Source organism: Hermetia illucens, chromosome 4, assembly GCF_905115235.1.
Source record: "Hermetia illucens chromosome 4, iHerIll2.2.curated.20191125, whole genome shotgun sequence".
Taxonomy (NCBI): Eukaryota; Metazoa; Arthropoda; class Insecta; order Diptera; family Stratiomyidae; genus Hermetia; species Hermetia illucens.
Genome location: NC_051852.1, coordinates 82,169,880 through 82,190,833, shown reverse-complemented (window position 1 = coordinate 82,190,833; position 20,954 = coordinate 82,169,880).

The window sequence follows — 20,954 nt, the reverse complement described above, 5'->3', positions numbered from 1 at the left end:
GTGTAGAACTATCCCATTTGTACGTAGCCCGTTCTTTATATGCGTTTAGCATGCCTGACTACCCACTTTAGTGTGATATCGATATTTAGTTCCAGTCAATTTACACGGTAAAGTCAACTTTGACCTACTGTAACTTTGGTAGTAATAGTATGATTTTGATCAAACTTGGAAATAATATGCTTCATATTATATTTTATACTACTATCAACTTTTATCTGGAACAAACTTCAGGGGCGTTTTACTCAATTTCCCCAAAAATATGGTAATATTCTATTATTAACTTAATTCGAACAGAAATCGATATGGAGAGTATTTTGAGGCCTGTGCACCATATACAGGCAGCTTCATGATTTTTTTCAGATTTTTCGGTTGGGAAACTACCCAAGAATGGGTCCGTTAAAGAAATCATCACGTTCCACCCCTCCCACCCCCCGCCTTTTTAACAAATCTCAAAACTAAGACCGGCTTCGAAAAGTACTAATCGAGACCTTTCAGTTGATACCCTGCATGACTATATTCGGTGGAAAAAATGTTTACACCTTCCTTTTACATGTATGGGGACCCTCCCCCCTGCATCTCAACGTAGAAAGATATCACTCACTGCATATCTGGGCGTTTACAGTTCCCCCCTTCTCACCTAATTTCGTGTCAATCGGTATAGCCGTTTCTGAGAGAAGTGCGTGTCACAGAGAAACAGACGGACAGACAGTTCACGATAAATCATCCACTGCTACTATGGCCCTGACGAGGATGATGCCGAACATGGGAGGGCCACAGCATACCTCTCGGTTGCTTATAGCCAGGGTGGTGACCTCAATCGTGCTCTATGTGACCCCAGTTTGGACGGAGGCGTTGCAGATGTCAGTTAATACTAACAGACTGAGTGCAGTCTACCGGAGGACAGCCGCGAGGGTATGCTCTGCCTTCAGGACTGTCTCAGATGATACAGCAGCACATCTTGGCAGATAAGATGGCGAATATATACAATGTGAGGCCAATCTCTCCCTTTTCACAGGCGAAGAACGCTGAGAGAGGGAGATCCATAAATAGATGGTAAGAGCGGTGGGAACGCTCGAGAAAGGATCGGTGAACACACAGGCTCATTCTTACCATCATAAGTGGTTGGAGAGACGACACATTGAGATTAATTATAATCTCACCCAGTTTCTCACGGGCATGGAGAATATCGCCAATACCTGCACAGGTTTAAGTTGGAGGATCTCACCCGACTGTCCAAATTGCGATGGAGTTTCAGAGGACCCAGAGGATGCATTCTTCCACTGTCCGAGATTTGTGGATGAAAGGAGGAATCTAGAAGAGCCTCTAGGAGAGGTGCTAGTACCAGAAACTCTGGTGCCGAAAATGGTAGCACATCGAGAGAATTGAGATGCGGTCATCTCCGTGATCGCATCTATCCAAACTAAACTGCGAAAGGGAGAGGAGAGGAGAAAAGCGCGGTCACGCGCCGCGTATAGAAGAAAGGTGACTAAGCTATTATAGAATGACCTAACTCCGTCCCGTGACGTAATACCTTATGGTGGTTCCGCGGGGCAGGGAGGGAGTCGGGGCGTGGACAGATAGACAGACATTGAACCGATTTTAATAAGGTTTTGTTTTGCAAACAAAACCTTAAAAATCCACTAAATGATTTTGTGTGACAGCAAAGTAAAGTTGGTCGAGAGAGCTGAGGCTCTTGAGATATCAAGTTTGGGTATGCCAAAGCTCTGTTGAAAGTGGGTGCCGCAAGAAACTCACAACCGATCAAAAACAACAACAAGTTGACGATTCTGAACAGTGTTTATTTCACACCATAATGAAAACGATCGTTATCTTAGTGGACTGCACGTGATGAACCGACTCCAAAGCGTGCAAAGACATTTTGGGATGCGCATAGTGTAATATTCATCCCTTATATTGGGAAGGGAAAAGCATTAACAGTATATATAGCATTGTTGGAGCGTTCGAAACATGAACTCGTGGAGAAACGGCCCCTTTTGTCGGAAAAGAAAGTATTGTTTTATCAATAAAAACGATGGCGAAACTGCATGAATTGGGTTTCGAATTGCTTTCGCATCCACCGCATTCTCCAGGTCGGACCCCAACTTCTTTCTGTTCTCAGGCATCAAGAGAATTCTAGCCGAATCTGAGGTCTATTCTGACGCTAACGACAAATCGAACTAAAAAATGGTATCGAAAAATAGAATGACCGCTATAATCATTGCATCGCTTTCGAAGGCACCAAAATTTAACAATAAAATCAAACTTTATCAAAAAATTATTTTTTCTGTTAGCCTAGACCGTGTCCTCCGCGACACGTAAGCGGAGCTAAGCAAGCATCAAATGACTATTTCCTTTGCGACGAATATCAGCACCTGTTTCTTCTTTCTTCGCTATTTCGGAAATCTCCGCTGGTGCGTAGTTCTGCACAATTGTTATGCTCCTCAATCTTGAAATCTCGCAGTCAAGATCCCATTAGAAACTGGCTTCCAGGACAAGAGAGAGTGCTCTGCGGTTTTTTTCAGTTACAAGGTGTATAATACAAAAGCGCACTACTATAAGAGCTCTTACCATCCCACTTCGTGTAGCAATCGGAATAACCAGGACATGTTTCCGAAATTCTTCTTTAACATAGAAAAGGCGGATATGGGGACCGTCGATACCATTGTCAAATAGCAGGGGCATATTTCATAGACATATTATAAACCCAAACAATAGACCTTCGAAATTTGGAAGCTGGGAGCCAATAAAGGTCTATCACTTTTATTCACTTTCTATAGTAAGCAGGGTATAGTCTCAGTTTATTGTTGAAGCTCAGTTTAATTGGCGATACACAGCAGCTCGAATCTACAGGATCGGTTTCGAAATTAGATCTGTTCCAGATCCCCAAGGAACTCAAAATTCCTACTCTAAGAAACGAAGTCGCTAATTGAATAAATATAAAGATTATAAGATCCGACAACCTTACCTATAATATTCGATGTCTGACTGGCTGTGGAGGATTGCAATTGAACTCAGAAATTAAACTATAATACCTCTGCAAATGACTGCACTCTCAATGTCGGAGAGGATCAAAAACAAATGAATTTAAAATAAATTCATTTATTATTCTAGCGGAGCCAAAAAAAAAGTTCTTTCCCTTATGGCTAGAATTTACTTCCTTCAAACAAATACCGTATTTCAGGAATTGGTTTTCCTTTTTACGGTGTTCACTTAAGTAGTACATTATTTATTTAAGGGAAGAAACCATATTAACGGGATCTCAGCATCAACTTTTTTCATTGCATAGCAAAATTTGTCTTCCTTTAGATTTTATAAGCGTAGAACCGAGCGATTATCGCGTATAGGTTGAGGCCCGCGCACCCAGGCGGTAGTGCTTACATAATCTTGTAGCGCTATGTTAATATTATATTTATAATTACTTGGCATCTACGAATGCGTCTGTGTTTTATTTTGGTTGTAATTAAGAGTGGGAAATATCTTCATATCCGAAGCCGACTTTTCAAACAATTTTTTTCAAACTCACAATGACTTTTTCACATTTGCCGGAATTTTAACTCAAAAAGTAATAAACCGATCATTATGAAATTCGGAGGTATAATTCTTTAAATTAGCAAGAATATGAACACTTGGGATTATATGATATTTTTAAGGGGTTAAGTGGGTTATGCAAAAAAATAATGAGTGAAATAAAATGGTTAAAATCCAAATATTTCAACATCCACAACTGCTACATTTTTAATTATAATTATTTTCAGCTGCATTCAGGTTTAATTAAAATAATGTAATGTATAATTAAAGAGACAAAAATTAGAGTCAGTACACGTTCCTACTATGACCTTCATCGGACTAATGCCGCGTAATTTTTGTCTTAAAGCGTTTCGAAATATAATGTCCAAATTTAATTAAGTTCCAAATCATTCTTCCACCAAAAAAAATCCCAAAAAGTATGTGAAAATAAGCCTTATACATGAAGTAGACTCTGAAGAAGGGAACAAATGCCCACATATGAGACACTATAAACCTAAATATACGGAGTGCCGGATGACAACGACTTATTTTTATTTTTCTTTATACATTTTCAAGATTTTGTGTGAAACAATACCTTATTAGAATCGATTCAATGTCTCTCTGTTCGTTGGTCTGTCTACCACACCCGATTTTTTCGAAAGCGGCTAATACAAGTAGCGCCATTTTCTATTGAATTTTAAAGGGCATACATTTTTTTTATAGAATAATGCCATTTGAGGTATCAAATGAAAGCGCTTCATGTTAGAAATGCCTTCAATCCCGTAAGATGGACAGAAATGCTAGGCACACTAGAGAACTACTTTCACGGATATTGAGGGATTATCTGAAAGACCGCTCCCTGCTCTATTAGACGCTAGAGGGCCAGAGGAGGATGGAAATCACGTCGGGAGTGGCACAGGAATCCATCCTAGGGCCGGACCTCTGGAACGCTTCCTACGATAGTCTGCTGAGACTCGATATGCCCGAAGAGTCGGTCCTGGTTGGTTATGCAGACGACGTTGCGGCACTTGTTTCCGGACGCACTGTTAAACAGGCGCAAAGCAGGCTTGGCATATTGATGCGACGGGTAAGCGGATGGATGACTGCTCACGGTTTCAACCTTGCGCTGGAAAAAACCGAAGTAGTCATCCTGACCAGAAGAAGGATCTCGACCTTGCGTCCCATATCGACCGGCGAGTTGAATATAGAGTCAAAACCAGCGATTAAATACCTTGGTTTAATGCTCGACTCGAAGATGAGCTTCTTCGAGCAAATCGAAACAGCAGCGGACAGGGCTGCAGCTGGAGTCGCGGCCTTGAGTCGGCTAATGACGAATGTCGGGGGCCCTATATCAACCAGGAGACGTCTTCTCATGGGAGCAACGCAGTCCGTCTGTCTCTATGGTGCGCAGGTATGGGCTGATGCCCTTGATAAGGAGGTGCATTGTAAACGCCTCGCTCAAGTGCAGAGGCGGGGAGCTTTGCGAGTGGCGTCTGCTTATCGCACCGTCTCCGAACCGGCTGTGATGGTGATTGCGATCCCCGCTGCCCTCTTTGCCAAGGCGCGCAAAGCTATCCATCGCCGTAAGGGCGAAAACTTAAGAGAAGTGGTTGCCCGTGACGAACGTCAACGCACCCTTAGCGAGTGGCAACTTTCTTCGCAAAATGAGCCAAGGGGCAAGGGGACTGCGCGGCTCATCGACAAATTAGAGCCCTGGTTGAACAGAAAGCACGGTGAGATTGATTACTTCCTTACCCAACTTCTAAGTGGGCATGGAGGTTTTCAGTCTTACCTGCACAGGATTGGGAAGGCGCCATCTCCTGATTGTGTGTTCTGCAAACCTTTTTCTCTTATGAGAGGTGGGACGGCCTCCGCCAGCAGCTTTATGCAAACACAGGGGAGCTCTTTCCAGACAACATTGTGCAAGAGATGCTGAAGAGCGCTGGCAGCTGGAATCGTATTGCGCATTATGTTCGGGCTCTTCTTATTACGAAGAAGATTGAACTCGACCGGCAGAGGGATCGGACGGTAAGGGGTTCCCTGAACTAACAACAACTCCCTTCCTCCCTTCCTCTCCCGTTGGTGAAAGGAATTCCCTGACTTGAAGGCTCCCAAAGCCGGGAGAGCGGGAGGGCTAGCCCGAAGTAATTTGTCAAACGGTTCCAGGCTAGTTCTCTGATGACAGGGAGGTGTTTAGTTGGTAGTCCGTCAGCGTGCTATTGCGGGAGTCCTCTGTGCGTAAACGCATTCACCTACACTACTCCCCAAAAAAAAAAAAGGTTCAAAATACATACCATTCCTATACCTGTTCAAATACAGTTAGTGATAGCTTTTTACCGTATTTTGGAAATTTACCCGGAAACCCCCTTAAGTTTATCCATGAAGTGCAAAATATGTCGCAATAATATAATACAAAATTTTGAAAAGTGTGAAGGAAATACAACTGTTATTAACAAAGTTATAAAAGTACAAATTTTTGTATTTCACGGGAATTTATCGCAATCTAAGGCGGACATATTGCGGTGTTCTTTTAAGATTCAAATACCTGAGGTGGCAAACGATGAACTTTTGTTTAGAACGAAAAAAAGAAGAACTTCAATTTTGTAAAGGTATAAAAAAAATTCACGCGCATAACGGTATTTGCAATTTGAAGTATATTTTCAATATATTTTATTTGCTTATGAATGTAAATGTGAATGAATAACGAACTATGCAAATGATTTCAAAATGGCTCTTTATGAATTTCTTATTCAGATACTTGTTACTTTTGCAAGTGTTGTGAGCTCTTCCGTTTATTTTTACAGCTGGCTCAGCCACAATATTTGAACGAGGTACGTCAAGCCTGCCCAGTGAGTAGTAAAATACTTCAAAGTCATTAGCTTATTAATAACAGCATGTAATTTAACGTATGTGTCCTCTGAATAGTGCTAATTTGAAAATACAGCCTTTGCCCAGGCAATTATTACAAAGCCACAAGAAAGTTTGGAAGAATTTCTCCATTTTGAAAATAGAAAGTAAGCAATAGTTGCAAATATTGCTCGTCAATTCCATCTCACATTATGGAGAGTAGGTAGTTTTTTCCACTTGATTAAAGGCCATCTTTTTTGATATAATTATATCCTTCATAGAGTTCAAAAAGGAACTGAAAGTCATCTCTTCATCTCGGGTTTGGTGATATATCTTCTATGTCACAATAGTTTCTTTGCATATTCTCGTATTCTATCAAAAGATCTTCAACCGGAAAACATGGAATCTATCAAGTGGCGAAGAATAAGATCAAGAATGTTATGTTAGCACCGTATAAGCTGATGCGTTCCTAAATTCTTTCATCAGAATTGTGCGTGGAGTTTCGCGATTACTCCATTTTTTCTTCCCGTATTAACAAGAGTTGTGTCACAAATAATCATGTTGGTACTATTCCATGTATTGTATTCACCAAACAAGGCTTGCAGAGGAATACCAAGTCAGGAAACCGGAAGCTGAACGTCTCAGGTGTGAAAAGTTTTGTGGATTCCTTTTATAAAGACGTTTGAGTAGGCATTTGTCCCATTAGTAGTACGTAATATATGCATACATTTTGTGAAAATATCCATTTTCAAGTGATATTGATGCACAAAGTATTGAATTTGCAATGAAGCGACAACTTTAACCTATTATAAATTTATTGGGAATGATGAGATTTCCACCAAACTTGGTAGTATCATGTTGCCTACTGCCTACATTGCTATAAAATTGGTGGTCTAGGATGAATTTGAGGGGGGTTTTTAGATAAATACTAAAAATTATAGTAATATATAAGTATTAACTTTTTTTGAATACATATCGGTATACAGGGTATTTCGCAGTCAAGTCACCATATAGTGGCAGCCTCTGGATTGTTTTCATCGGTTTTTGGATGGGTAGTATCTGACAATGGGTTCGTTAAAGAAATGGTGACTTTCAACCCCCCGCACCCCCCCCCCCATCTTTCTAACAAATCTCAAAACTAAGACCGGCTTCGCAAAGTATTATACTAACCGAGACCTTTAATTTGATACCCCCAATGACTATAATTAATGAAAAAAATGTACATTCCCATTTGCATGTATGGGGATCCCCTTCTTGAATTCGATTTCAAATTATGTAACTCACTGTATTCGTGAACGTTTACAGTTCCCACCTTTCCGTCAAATTCAGTGTTACTCGCTACAACCGCCTCCGAGAAAAATGCGTGTGACAGACAGAGAGACAGTAAACCGATTTGAATAAGGTTTTGTTTTACACGGCGTTTTTTAATGAATAAAAAACCGCCCAAAGAATCGCACTTATCCTAGTTTGCGAATCGTAGAAATATGTTCTGAAAAAGTTGTGAAAATTTCAAGGAATTTCGTTGGATAGATTTTGAGCAAGGGGGAAGCAGTTATTCATCATGCAATTTCGATTCAGACGACACTTTACCTATTTAACATTGTAATTTCTGAAGGACTCCGAATATCGAAAAATCAAAATTGTATGTATAATCAGGGTAATAATCTCGAGCGAGCGCAATGCTAACCACATTGCCTCTTCCGGGTTATATATAATCCTGTAGTGTCTTGAATAAGGTGCTCCAACATACTTCAAGCTCCTGATCCAGTTGGATTCCGCCAATGATTATTATTATGAAATTCGTTCATGCCAAAGGAAGTGTACTTCCCCTTCCCGGTTTGTCTTTCTTTTGATCATTGGTTATGCGGGACTCTTACTCACTAAAATCACCTCCTTGTCTTCCCACTCTCCCTACGGAACGGCTAGATGCTTATGCTAGGGCTAGATCAGTTCTTAACTGAGGCTGATTATTGTTCTCTCCGTTTCTTGTTTTTATCGCAAGTCTTCCCGCTTAAGCTTTTGATGGGTAGGTTTCAGTTCATTTACAAACTGGTTCCAAGCCTCAATTGACTCCGTCGTGAAATCGACAATATTTTTGGGTGGTAAGTGCCTGTCTACGACCGCCTCCAATATTGTTCGGCGCGCGTTAGGCTCGGGGCAGTCAAATACAACATGCTCCACATTTTCGGCCCCGTTACCGCATCTTCGGCAGCAGGCTGACGTCGTGACCAAACCGATGTAGATAAGCACACTAAACATCATTAAGAAATTAAGAAATCCTTTAGTTCATTGTTTAACTTCTCATGGTTTCATTCAATCCATTATTTTATAAGTAGTAGTATCCGTTTCTCGGAAAAGTGTTGCGACAGACAGATCGACTGACAGACGGAAGGCCAAACAGGTAGAGAGCAAACCTATTTTTTTACTGAAATCCTTAATAGGAAAAGAGGAATAATTTCAATTGTAAGTTTCTTTGGGTGCTAGTGTACACTGGGGGTCCGCATGGGAACACCTTATTCCAGGGCTTTCCAACCGTTTAGCCTAAAAAGCAAGCTTATCTTTGTACATTTGTTTAGAGAAGTATATTGTATATATTCGTGGAATTTCTTTTGGTGCACTTTAATAATAATAATTAATCATGAAACATATTATACAACAAACAAAAATTGACTTTTCACTGGAAATAATTAATAAAAATGTCCTTAAAAAAATGTTTTTAAATAAAACTATCGCCTAGCGTTTAGAAATGGTTTAAATGGTGTGAAACCAAAAATTCAATCCTCTACCTCAATCAATTTTTTTATGAGAAAAAAAGTGGCGGTCAAATGGAAAAACAGCCAAATGCTATTATTGCTAAGAAATTTTAAAATTTCATATTTTAACTTGATTGTAGTCGGGACGATAGTCACATGCATAAAATATATGGTTAAACTTTCAAACCAATCGGTTGATTACTTTTGCCAAAATTTACAACGTAACGTTACGACTACACCATGGACCAGGCTTTCTAATTTGTGCAAATTTCACTTTTGTCCAGTCCATCTACTTAAGTTTTTATTTGTTTGAAGAGTCAAAGCCAAATAGCTCGCAGGAGAAGGAGTACGGAACGTGTTTTTTGCGCCGCGAGTAACAAAAATCGTTATAATTATAAAAATACTGTGCGGATCTTTATGAAATTTTAATACAGTACTTATAAATGTCAATACTTGCAGAAAAAACATTTCTAGAAAGTGCTATCTGTCTGTCACACCTGAAGCAGTTAAATTCATTGTCACGAAATTTTGTGAAAATGGGTGGTCTGTAAATCCCTTTACATATGGCAAGTGGTGTTATTTTCATTGAGTTTAAATGGGGCTTCCCTTATATGCGAAAGGAGGATGTGAATTTTTTTTTTTCACGGAATATGGCCATTAGCCATTTTGGTCCAGGCACCAGAGATGAACAAACACTTGCCCATGCACAGTCAGAAAAGAAAAGTGCATGAACACATATTCACACATCAATAGGTATGCCCCAATCCGCCAGCTGGGGTCGTGCGTGATGGAAGATCTGGCCCCTCTTCACAGGCTGTCTGTCTGTCTGTCCGTCTGTCTGTCTGTCTGTTGTAGCGATTGACACCAAATTCGGTGGAAAGATGGGAACTGTGAGCGCTCACGTAGGCAGTGACATCCTTTTACGTCGAATTTAAGGGGAGGTCTCCATACATGCAAAAGGGGGTGTACATTTTTTTCACCAAATATAGTCATGTGGGATATCAAATAGAAGGTATCGGTTAGTACTTTCCAAAGCTGGTCTTAGTTTTGACATTTATTGGAAAGGAGGGGAGTTGGGGGCTCGAAAGTGATCATCGATTTAAGGGGGCCATTCTCAGAAACTGCAAAATCTAAAAAAAACCTGGAGGCTGCCACTATATGGTGGCGAAATACCTTCCATACCGGTATCCCTTCAAATAAAGTTAACAATAGTATATTATTATAATTTTCAGTAATTGGCTGCAAAACCCCCCTTAAGTTCATCTTAGCACCGAGAATGCAGCAATGTAGGCTATAATATGGAGCTCGATCCTACCAAGTTTGGCGGAAATCGCAATATTACTAACAAAGTTATAATAGGTCAAATTTGTCACTTCTTTGGAAATTCAAGGTTTTGAATGTCTATATCACCCGAAAGTGGATATTCTCGCATAATATATGCGCAAATTACGTGTTACGTACTAATGGGACAAATTCACACTTAAATGTCTTTATAAAAGAAATACACAAAACTTCATACCTGTCCAGCTTCCGGTTTCCTGACTTGTTTTAGCAGAATATGGCAATGTGGTGAAAAATAGAGTAGTGAGGCTCAAAATGTGTGCCCCAAAAAGTGAAACAGGTCTCGTTCTCAGAACCTATCTAACCAAAAAATTTAAAAAGAAATCACAGTGGGGCAACTTTATAAAATCTAGGCCCCAAAATACGTCCGGTTCCGATATTTGCGCAAATAAAGTTTATAACAGTATATGTCCGTATTTTAGAAATTCACCCGGGAACCCCCTTAAGTTCAAGGCACAATTTGAAGAAAATCCAACTTTTATTAACAAAGTTATAGAAGGTGAAACTTTGCCATTTTTTGTGAATTGCGTGTATACTACAACTTGTATGACGTCAGCGCGAGCTTCTGGTATTCCGAATTGGTTTTTGTATTTTAGTTCCTAATTTACCTTGCGTGTTGTTCATTTCGATAGGTGCACGCGGGTATTTTTCAGGATCCGGTGCGGACCCATGAACTGGAAAGAAACGTGAATTTTTGTGAAATTGACACGTGAGGGATCGAAGCGCTCAAAGGTTGTCTCCCCCCATTCCCGAGCCTGACTAGCTCATAGGTATGCAAGCATGTGTCGACGGAGCACTTCAATGAAACTTCAATCTTTATGGACAGACTTTCACGGTTAATTTCGCCATCTTTTCAGGTTTTTGGGTTAGCTCTCTCCGCTTGGTCGTCTGCGGCGACTCAGGATGGTCTTTTGACCATTGCAATTTCAATTAAGTCATTACAGTGATCTCTACTTATTAATCGATCATACTGTCAAACGTATCTATTAAATTCAAAAAGAAGTGCTACGTCGTAGGAGAAGGAAGTAACTATGACCCTTATTGAAAAGTGTTGTGGTAATGAGTATCAACAAAACTTATAAGCAGAAGTTTACATCTAGTCAAGTCAAGTCAAGTCAATTTGATAAAAATCTCTAGAAGCTCTCAATACGCAATAGAATCTATTCAAATACGGAAAGGAATATTGAAAAAACCCTCGAATCCTGGCTCATGATTGATTCAAATACTTTTCATCCTTACGCATGAGATACCAGGGAATTGTATTTTCAAGAATATACCTTTAAGTGTAGATAAAGTTTTCTTTCTTATCAAAATGTGATATTCTTATGAATTCTTCTAATTGACTTTTTGACTAAATAGACTATCAATGTGTATTTGGAGACGAAATGAAAGTTAAATTTAATGAAAATGCACAACCCTGTCCCTGCCCATAACGAATGAATAATATACTTACATAATTATCTTATCTGCAATAAATAGCTTACAATTCATTTATTGCCTTTTCTAAACACAAGTTATAATTTATTTAAAACTAACTTACGGGTTCCGTACCAAAAATAATTAAATCCCCTTACATGGAGATTTTCTTACAGTGTGAAGTGGTGTGAATCCGCTTTCGTTTAAGGATCCGGGGAATCGATTTTTTTGGCTTCTAGATATAGTGTAAAATATATGGGCAAAGTGATTTTTAAGGTTTTGTGTAAACACAAAACCTTATTAAAATCGGTTTACCGTCTGTCTGTCTGTCTGTCTGTCCGTCACACGCATTTTTCTCGGAGACGGTTATAGCGATTGACACCAAATTTGGTAGAAAGGCGGGAACTGTGAACGCTCACACATACAGTGAGTTACATCCTTTTACGTTGAATTTAAGGGGGGGTCCCCATACATGCAAAACGGGGGTGTAAAATTTTTTTTCATCAAATATAGTCATGTGGGGTATCAAATTAAAGGTATCGATTAGTACTTTTCGAAGCCGGTCTTAGTTTTGACATTTCTTGGAAATGTGGGGAGTGCGGGGGGTTGAAAGTGATCATTTCTTTAAGGGGGCCATTCTCAGAAACTACCAAGCCGAAAAATCTGAAAAAAATCAGGATGCTGCCACTATATGGTGCCTTGGCTCCTAAATACCTTTCATAGCGATACCTGTTCAAAGAAAGTTAATAATAGCATAATGCTATAATTTTTTGTAATTGGCTGGAAACCCCCCTTAAATTCATCCTAGCGGCACGAAATTCTGCAGTGATGTAGGCTATAATGTAGAGCATGATCATACCAAGTTTCATGGAAATCGCACTGTTACTAACAAATTTATAGTACGTCGAAATTCTTGCTTCTTTGAAAATTAAAGACTATCAATGTCAATATCACCCGAAAGTGGACATATGCTTATATTACGTGCTACGTACTTCCAGCTTCCGGTTTCCCGACTTGTTTGATATTTGGAGTCGTTCGAAAAATACAGTATGAAAAAAGTAAAATGCCACCTACCAGTTTTAAAATAGTTATCGTTCCGATGCTTCTAGTTCTTCTAAATAAAAATGAAACTAGGTAGCTTTCTCCTACTACAATATATTTTAATAGTTAGTAAATACGTATTTCGAGAGCTACTTACTCTCTTCCTCAGTACTTAAGCTACCTTAGCTACCTAGCTACCTAGTTTTATTTTTATTTAGCCACCTACCAGGTTTATGCCGATGGCTGTTATATGCCTTACATGTGTTTCTTCAGAAAACCTAATGTGGACTAGGTATGGCAGACTAACGGTCAGTTTTTAAATGCGTTTTTTTTCGAAACTGCATGTTGAAAATCTGCTGCCATCATAGCCCAAAATCTATCCAATGAAATTCTTTGAAATTTGCACGACTTATTCAGAACATATTTCTACGGTCCCGAAACTAGGATAATTTCGATTTATTTAGTAGTTTTTTTTTATTCATTAAGGAAACCTTGAAAAAAACACCAAAATTCACAAAAAAAAAGTTTCACACGGCACCAAAAATTTATGTTTTAATATTTTTTAATAATCCTAGTTTGCGGACTGTAGGTAACTTTGTACGTTAAAATGCCGTTTTCACTTTTCCTATAAGGTGATCACAGCGCTCTCTAGCGTGACAGCAGAAAAACACAAGCTATCTGGCTGGAAAAATTTCTACGCATGCTCAAGAATTAATAAATATCTGGGGAAAATTTCGCATTTGTACCTTCATCTTCTTCTTCTTTACAAAAAATTTCTAAAAAAAGCAAAAAACAAGTCGGGAAACCAGAAGCTAGACGCTTCAGGTATGAAAGGTTTTGTGTATTTCTTTTATAAAGAAATTTGAGTGTTCATTTGTCCCATTGGCATGTAGCACGTAAAATATGCATATATTATTTGAAAATAGCCACTTTCAAGTGATATTGATATTCATAGTCTTGAATTTGCAGAGGAGCGACAGTTTTCACCTAGTATAATTTTGTTAGTAAGTACGATTTTTACCAAATTTGGCAGAATCATGTTCTATACTGTAGCCTATATTGCTGCAAAATTTTGTGATTCTAGGGTGAACTTGCGGGGGGTTTTCCGGTCAATTACTAAAAATTATAGTAATGTACTATTATTAACTTTATTTGAACAGGTATCGGTGTGGAGGGTATTTCGAGGCCTAGGCACCATATAGTGGCAGCCCCCTGATTTTTTCGGATTTTTCGGTTGAGTAGTTTCTAAGAAAGGGGTCCGTTAAAAAAATGATCAGTTTCAACTCCCCGCACTCCCCACCTTTTAAACAAAATTCAAAACTAAGACCGGCTTCGAAAAGTACTAACCGAGACCTTTAATTTGATGCCCCACATGACTATATTTGATGAAAAAAAAATGTACACCCCCTTTTGCATGTATGGGGACCCCCCCCCCTTAAATTCGTCGTAAAAGGATGTAACTCACTACATGCGTGAGCGTTCACAGTTTCCACCTTTGTACCAAATTTGGTGTCAATCTCTATAATTGTCTGCAAGAAAAATGCGTGTGACGGACAGACAGACAGACAGACAGCCTATGGCAATACTCAGACGGCCACATTGCGATTGCCAGTGGACGCCGCGCAGAAGTTATTGGCGGCCGAGAAGGTTCGAATCGGATGGGTAGTTTGCCGTCTGAGAGAACAGATTTCTCTAAAGAGGTGCTTCAAGTGCCTCGCGTTTGGCCATTTCGCGAAGGCATGCACCAGCGGCCGATCGATGCAGAAGGTGTGGGGAGAAAGGCCATATTGCCAAAGCGTGCAATAGGGACCCCAAATGCTTATTATGCGAAGGAAGTGAGGGACGGGATTACCGGCATATTGCCGGAAGTGCTAGATGCCCGGAATTTAGGAAGGCGCTGACTTCAATGAAAAAATGAGGTTTTTCTCAAATAAACCTCAATCATTGTAGGGTCGCTCAAGATTTACTCGAGCAGACCATCCATGAATCCGAGGTGGAAATTGCCATCATTAGCGAACCCTATAGAAACCGTCACGGTGGCGTGTGGGTTATAGATTCGTCTGGTGGAGCGGCGATATGGGCATGATATACAGCGGCTTTGTGTGGGCGAAAATAAACGGGGTATATGTGTACAGCTGTTACGCCCCACCAAGCCTGACACTGCCCGAATTCGAGGAAATGCTTGACAGCCTTGTTCTCGACGCAAGGGGTCGTAGTCCAAGGGTGATTGCTGGTGACTTCAATGCTTGGGCCCGTGAGTGGGGTAGCAGAGGGGCAAGGCAAGGCAAGGGGCCGCAGTCTATTACACGCTTTTGCGCAATTGGATGTCGTTCTGGCCAACGAAGGATGTGTAAAAACCTTTCAGAAAGGGGGGTCTACCTCAATCGCAGACCTAACTTTTGTCATCCCTGCACTGGCACGTAGTATGTCGTGGTGCGTCAGCAACCACTACACCTACAGCGATCACCAGGCGATCTTCTTTGGGTTATGGGTGAAGTCACCGGGCATAAGATCATAATGCCTGAAACCGAGAAAGATACCAGGCTGGTCCGCTAAAGCTCTGGATGAGCAGGCCTTCATGGAGGTGTGGTTAGACAAACCTAAAAAGCAGGTGCCTCTACGGAAAGAGCTGCCCATGTGGTCCAATGCATCGCCGAAGCGTGTGACGCGTCCATGCCGAGGAGGTGCTCACTCCCCAGTAGAAGACCAAACTACTGGTGGAATACTGAACTGGCCAGCCTTCGATCAGCCTGTCACCGAGCCAGAAGAGCGGCTCAAAGAACGGTAGGCAGAATCGACCAACGGCAAAAAGAGCGCGCCTAAAAGGAGGCCCGCAAAACCCTCAAGCTCGCCATCCAACAGAGCAAGAGGGAATACTTTAAGGAGCTCTGTTTAGAAGCGGACGTAAACCCGTGGGGGAGCGCCTATAGAATCGTGATGGGGCGGTTCAGAGGCCGATCATCTCCGCAGATCATATGTCCTTCACTCTTGTTAAAAATTATCCAGGGGTTATTCCCTCAGCAAGAGGAGGGCATAGACAGCTTCCAGCGACCTCTGAACGACACGGGAATACCGCCAGTCACCAGTGACGGGCTGCTGGAGATCTGCACTAGGATAGGAGATAATAAAGCTGGGTCTGGATGGCGTGCCGAATAAGGCCCTTAAGCTTGCCGTGAAATCCAGGCCGGACATGTTCGCTGAGTTATTCGAAGCGTGCATGTCCGAGGGGATATTTCCTGCATCATGGAAACGACTGAAGTTGGTGCTACTGCCTAAGGCTGGCAAACCTCCAGGTGAGCCAACCTCCTGTAGACCTATTTGTCTTTCGGACACTGTGGGAAAAGTGCTAGAGCGAGAAATCTATAATACATTACTCCCGGTTGTTGAGAGCCAGGGAGGTCTCTCAGATCGACAGTATGGGTTCCGTAAAGCCAGATCAGCCATTGATGCCATCAAAATGGTTACTGGCTTGGCCGAAAATGCAATCCACGGAAGGGGCAGTACTAGCAAATATTGCATAGTAGTGACCCTGGATGTGAGAAATTAAATTCGGCCAATTGGAACCTAATACGGGAATCTCTGGCGAAGATTGGTATTCCCGCTTATCTTGCAGCTATTGCCAACAGCTATTTACAAGAACAGAGGCTCCGATGACGGACCCTAAGAGTACGTTGTCTCCGCGGGTGTCCCACAGGGCTCCGTACTGGCCGCACTACTGTGGAACATCATGTACGACGATGTTCTTAGTCTTCCCCTTCCGGAGGAAGCCACGGTGGTGGGCTACGCCGATGATATAGCGCTGGTTGTTGTCGCAAAGCATCTCGAAGATGCTGAGTTATACTCATGCGAAGCGATCAGTGCTGTTAAGGGTTGGCTTGAGAGTTCTGGTCTGACACTTGCGGAGGAAAAAACGGAAGCGGTCCTTATCACCAAGCGCCGTAAAAGAAATTTTGCCCGTATTCAAATTGGGAATCATATCATCACTTCTAAGCCTGCGATCAAATACTTGGGAGTGATGATAGATGGGAAGCTTAGCTATAAGGCACACGTGCAGTATGTCTATGACAAAGCATCCACTGGCAAGAATGATGCCGAACGTGGGAGGGCCACGTCATGCTTCCAGGTTGCTTATAGCTAGGGTAGTGAGTTCGATCCTGCTGTATGCAGTTCCAGTTTGGGGAAAGGCACTGCAGGTTACATTTAACGGTAACAAACTGAGTTCAGTCTACAGAAGAACAGCCCTAAGAGTGTGCTCGGCATTCAGGACTGTCTCAGATGATGCAGTATTGGTCATTTCTGGAGTGATGCCCATTGACATCTTGGCAGATGGGATGACGAATATATATAATGCGAAGTCTATCTCTCCTTTATCGCAGACGAAGAACGCCGAAAGAGAGACATCGCTAAATAGATGGCAAGAGCGTTGGGAACGCTCCGGAAAGGGTCGGTGGATACACAGGCTCATCCCTGCCATCAAGGAGTGGTTGGAGAGACGGCACAGTGAGATTAATTATAATCTCATCCAGCTTCTCACGGGACATGGAGGATATCGCCAGTACCTGTTCAAGTTTAAACTGGATACCTCACCCGACTGTCCAAACTGCGATGGAGTCCCAGAGGACCCAGCGCATGTATTCTTCCACTGTCCAAGGTTTGTGGAGGAAAGGAAGAACTTAGAGGAGACTCTAGGAGAGGTGCTTGTACCAGAGAATCTGGTGCGAAGAATGCTAACATGTCAGGAAGACTGGGATGCAATCAACTCCATGGTCTTATCTATCCAGAGCAAACTGCGAAAGGCAGAGGAGATCAGAAAAGCGTAGTTACGTACGCCGCGTAGAGACGAAAGGGGACCAAGCTAAAATAAGCTGACTCCGCCCCGTGATGTTGGGGGTGGTTTTAGTGGGTAAGAATCCCAGACGCTGGCGTGTCCAGGCCAGTGTCTTTTGAAGATTTCCACCTCCTCAAAAAAAAAAAGACAGACGGACAGACAGACAGACAGTAAACCGATTTTAATAAGGTTTTGTGTTTACACAAAACCTTAAAAACGGCCTTCATATGGGATGACCCCCTTAATTCTTCTGCAGCTTCAGTGATGCTATTGTGCAATCCCAGTAAAAGAAATCTCAATAAGCCATCGCGAATTCAAACGCGTGGGTAGAGTGTTTGGTTTAGTTTGTGTAGGTTTGCAGCGCTTGCAAACGATCCGATCTAGTGTCGGTATTTTAGACCAATTAAAAAAAATGTTCTCAGAAAATACTAAATTGTTTGCAAATGTGCGCCACGTCCTTGAAAGAAGCGTTACCGCCATTTTGTTTTTTAAAAGTAACAAAAATATGAAATGTTTCATTCCAATATTAGATAAATTATTTAAAATATTAAATGTCTATAACAAGAAAAAATCCTGAAAATTGGCTTGTTTTGGCCTTATCCAGGTATCTCCTCCCTTGATGTAATATTCTCATGTATGAAATAAACCAACCTTCCTTACCTGGAGGACTGAGCTTCAGGCTCCTAACCTATTAGGGTCGGTTACTATCAAATAGGTTTACTATCTGTCTGGCTGTCACACGCACTTTTTTAGACACGGTTGCACCTATTGATACGAAATTTGGTTGAAAAACGGGAACTGTGAACTCCCTATTCATGGAATCCATCTTTTTACCAAGAGTTCCTATACATGAGGCTGCTACTTTTGTGCGAATTTTGTGCAATTTAATATCTTGAATGTGAGTATCACACTAAACTGATTAGGCTAACAAAATGTATGCATAGACGTTACGAGCTAGATGCAAATGGGGCAAATGCCCTTTCGAATACAATACGAATACACAAAACCATTCTTACTCCAGCTACAGATTTCCCAACTTGCTTTTATTTCATTGGCAAATACGGAAAACTCTGTCAACTCCTGAATATTTGTACGACAGAGTAGACGCAACTGGTCACTTGCATCGTATTATTTTAGTGATAGAAAATTAGAAAATAGATGATATTCAATGGTTGGTTGATTAAAAAGTAGCACTCTAGATAAGAGGATTATGCCCAGTAATTCCCGATAAACAATTACTGATTACTTGGCTATGATAATATTTGAAAATTATAATGGAGCTTGTAAGTTGAACCATTGCAGTTGCATATTGTATTAATTCTCTTCTGAATGAAATTACAAATATTAATAATATTCACGTTGCCTCTGGTCAATAGCCCTATCATTGGCGATATGCAGTTATTCGTAGATTAATTAAATTTCAGGCACGGCTGACCCAGATTGATTGCTTTTCATTATTTATGCGCATTAATTTGTCCCGATGCAGATAAGGAAGGATGTTTGCTGGAGCGGAATGAGCTGAAAGTTAATAAATTCCTTGTCGTTCACCAAATTCATTATGCGCTTCAGGATATGTGAATGAATGTATGTGCGGATTTAAATTTAGGTTAAGGAGTCGTATAATTTTTGTGGTAAAATATATTGGTATTGCAGTACATTTGCTTCTAAGCAGTTAGTTTTAAAAATATTCCATTAGATTAGGGACTAACCGCATGCATATTTTGATTTAAATCGGTTTTTAATTTTTATACTGGAATATTGCTTCACTGAGGAATTTTTCGTTAATTACTACAAACTCTGGATATTCGGCACTTAAGGGGGAAACCACATTGGAAGGGTTATCGTCATGTACTTTTCTAAGTTTTTTTTAGTAGGACAAACATTGAAAATTTTGTTGAAAAAAAATAAAGCAAAAATAAAAAAGCACCAGCATTAGTCCACTGAAGGTCATAACTGGAGTTCTCCAGTTGCGGGTCATGTAGCGACTTTAATTTTTATGTGAAACTAAAAAGATTTTAATTCTACATTACTTATTTTCTTATTTTCTGAGAATATGAATTTCAATGCGGGTGAAAATAGTAATAATTTAAAAAAAAATTGCACGTGTTCAAGGAAATATTTCATTTTTTTTGCAGGTGTTCAAAAAAATATTTCAATTTTCACTATTTTTTTCGACAAATTATGTAAAACAAGAGGGAGGCTTAGATACCATACGGACGGACTACCTGATTTTGTTCTCAATGCAGGTGAAAATAGTTACAATTGAAAATTTTGCGGGTATTCACAAAAAAATCACTTTTTTTTTCACAAATTATGTAAAACAAGTAGGGGAATCGGAAGGGTGGAGGGAGGGTTAGATATCATGTGCACGGACCACCATGATTTTGTTCAGATTTTTGGGTTAGTTTCTGAGAACGGGTTCTTGAAATAATTGATGATTTGGGACCCCCGTACTCTTCCCTTTCTCAACCAATGTCAAACATAATATCTGCTTTGAAAAGTGGTTATTGAGGCCTTTAATATGCTTATATGGCTACATTCGGTGAAAAAAATTGCACACTCCCTTTCACATAATTTGATCCCCCCCACTACATGGTGGGGAATTTAGAGGTTCAACCGTCGTATCGATGGCAGTAACCATTTTCTGAGGTGTGGTAGACAGAGAGACGGACAGACAGACAGATTGCCTGTGATGAGTGGCCAGATCTGCCATCAGCCACGACCCAAGGTGAAGGACTATTTAAAAACAGTAATCACTAATCTCGAGGAATTACTCTTCACACAGCTTGGAGAAAAAATAGTTGAGCTGTCCCAGTTCATCAAGGACAAGGGCAATGTAAACTAGGCCATAAAAAATATGATGAGAGCTACTAGAGTGCTCTACAATAAATCGCAATAAGTAGAACGAAATTCCAAGGATAAATTGCTGCCCCAATGTGTAACAGGCGACCCAAGTGGAAGCTAATCATATTACCATCAACCTGCTACAAAACAAGAGAATGCGAGAAAAAGATGTGGATCCTTTGGGAAATCGGCAGGCGTCTAAGAGGAAAAACCCCATACAATTGTTCCAAAAACGGAACTATAAGCACCGAAGAGAAAAAGCAGGTCCCCCAGGGGCAAACTCCGGCATTCGAATCCGCTAATTTCAAAGGGAATGAAAACGGTGGATGGACCAAGGTAATTAATAAAAAGGCAAAGAAGAATACAAAAATGCAAAT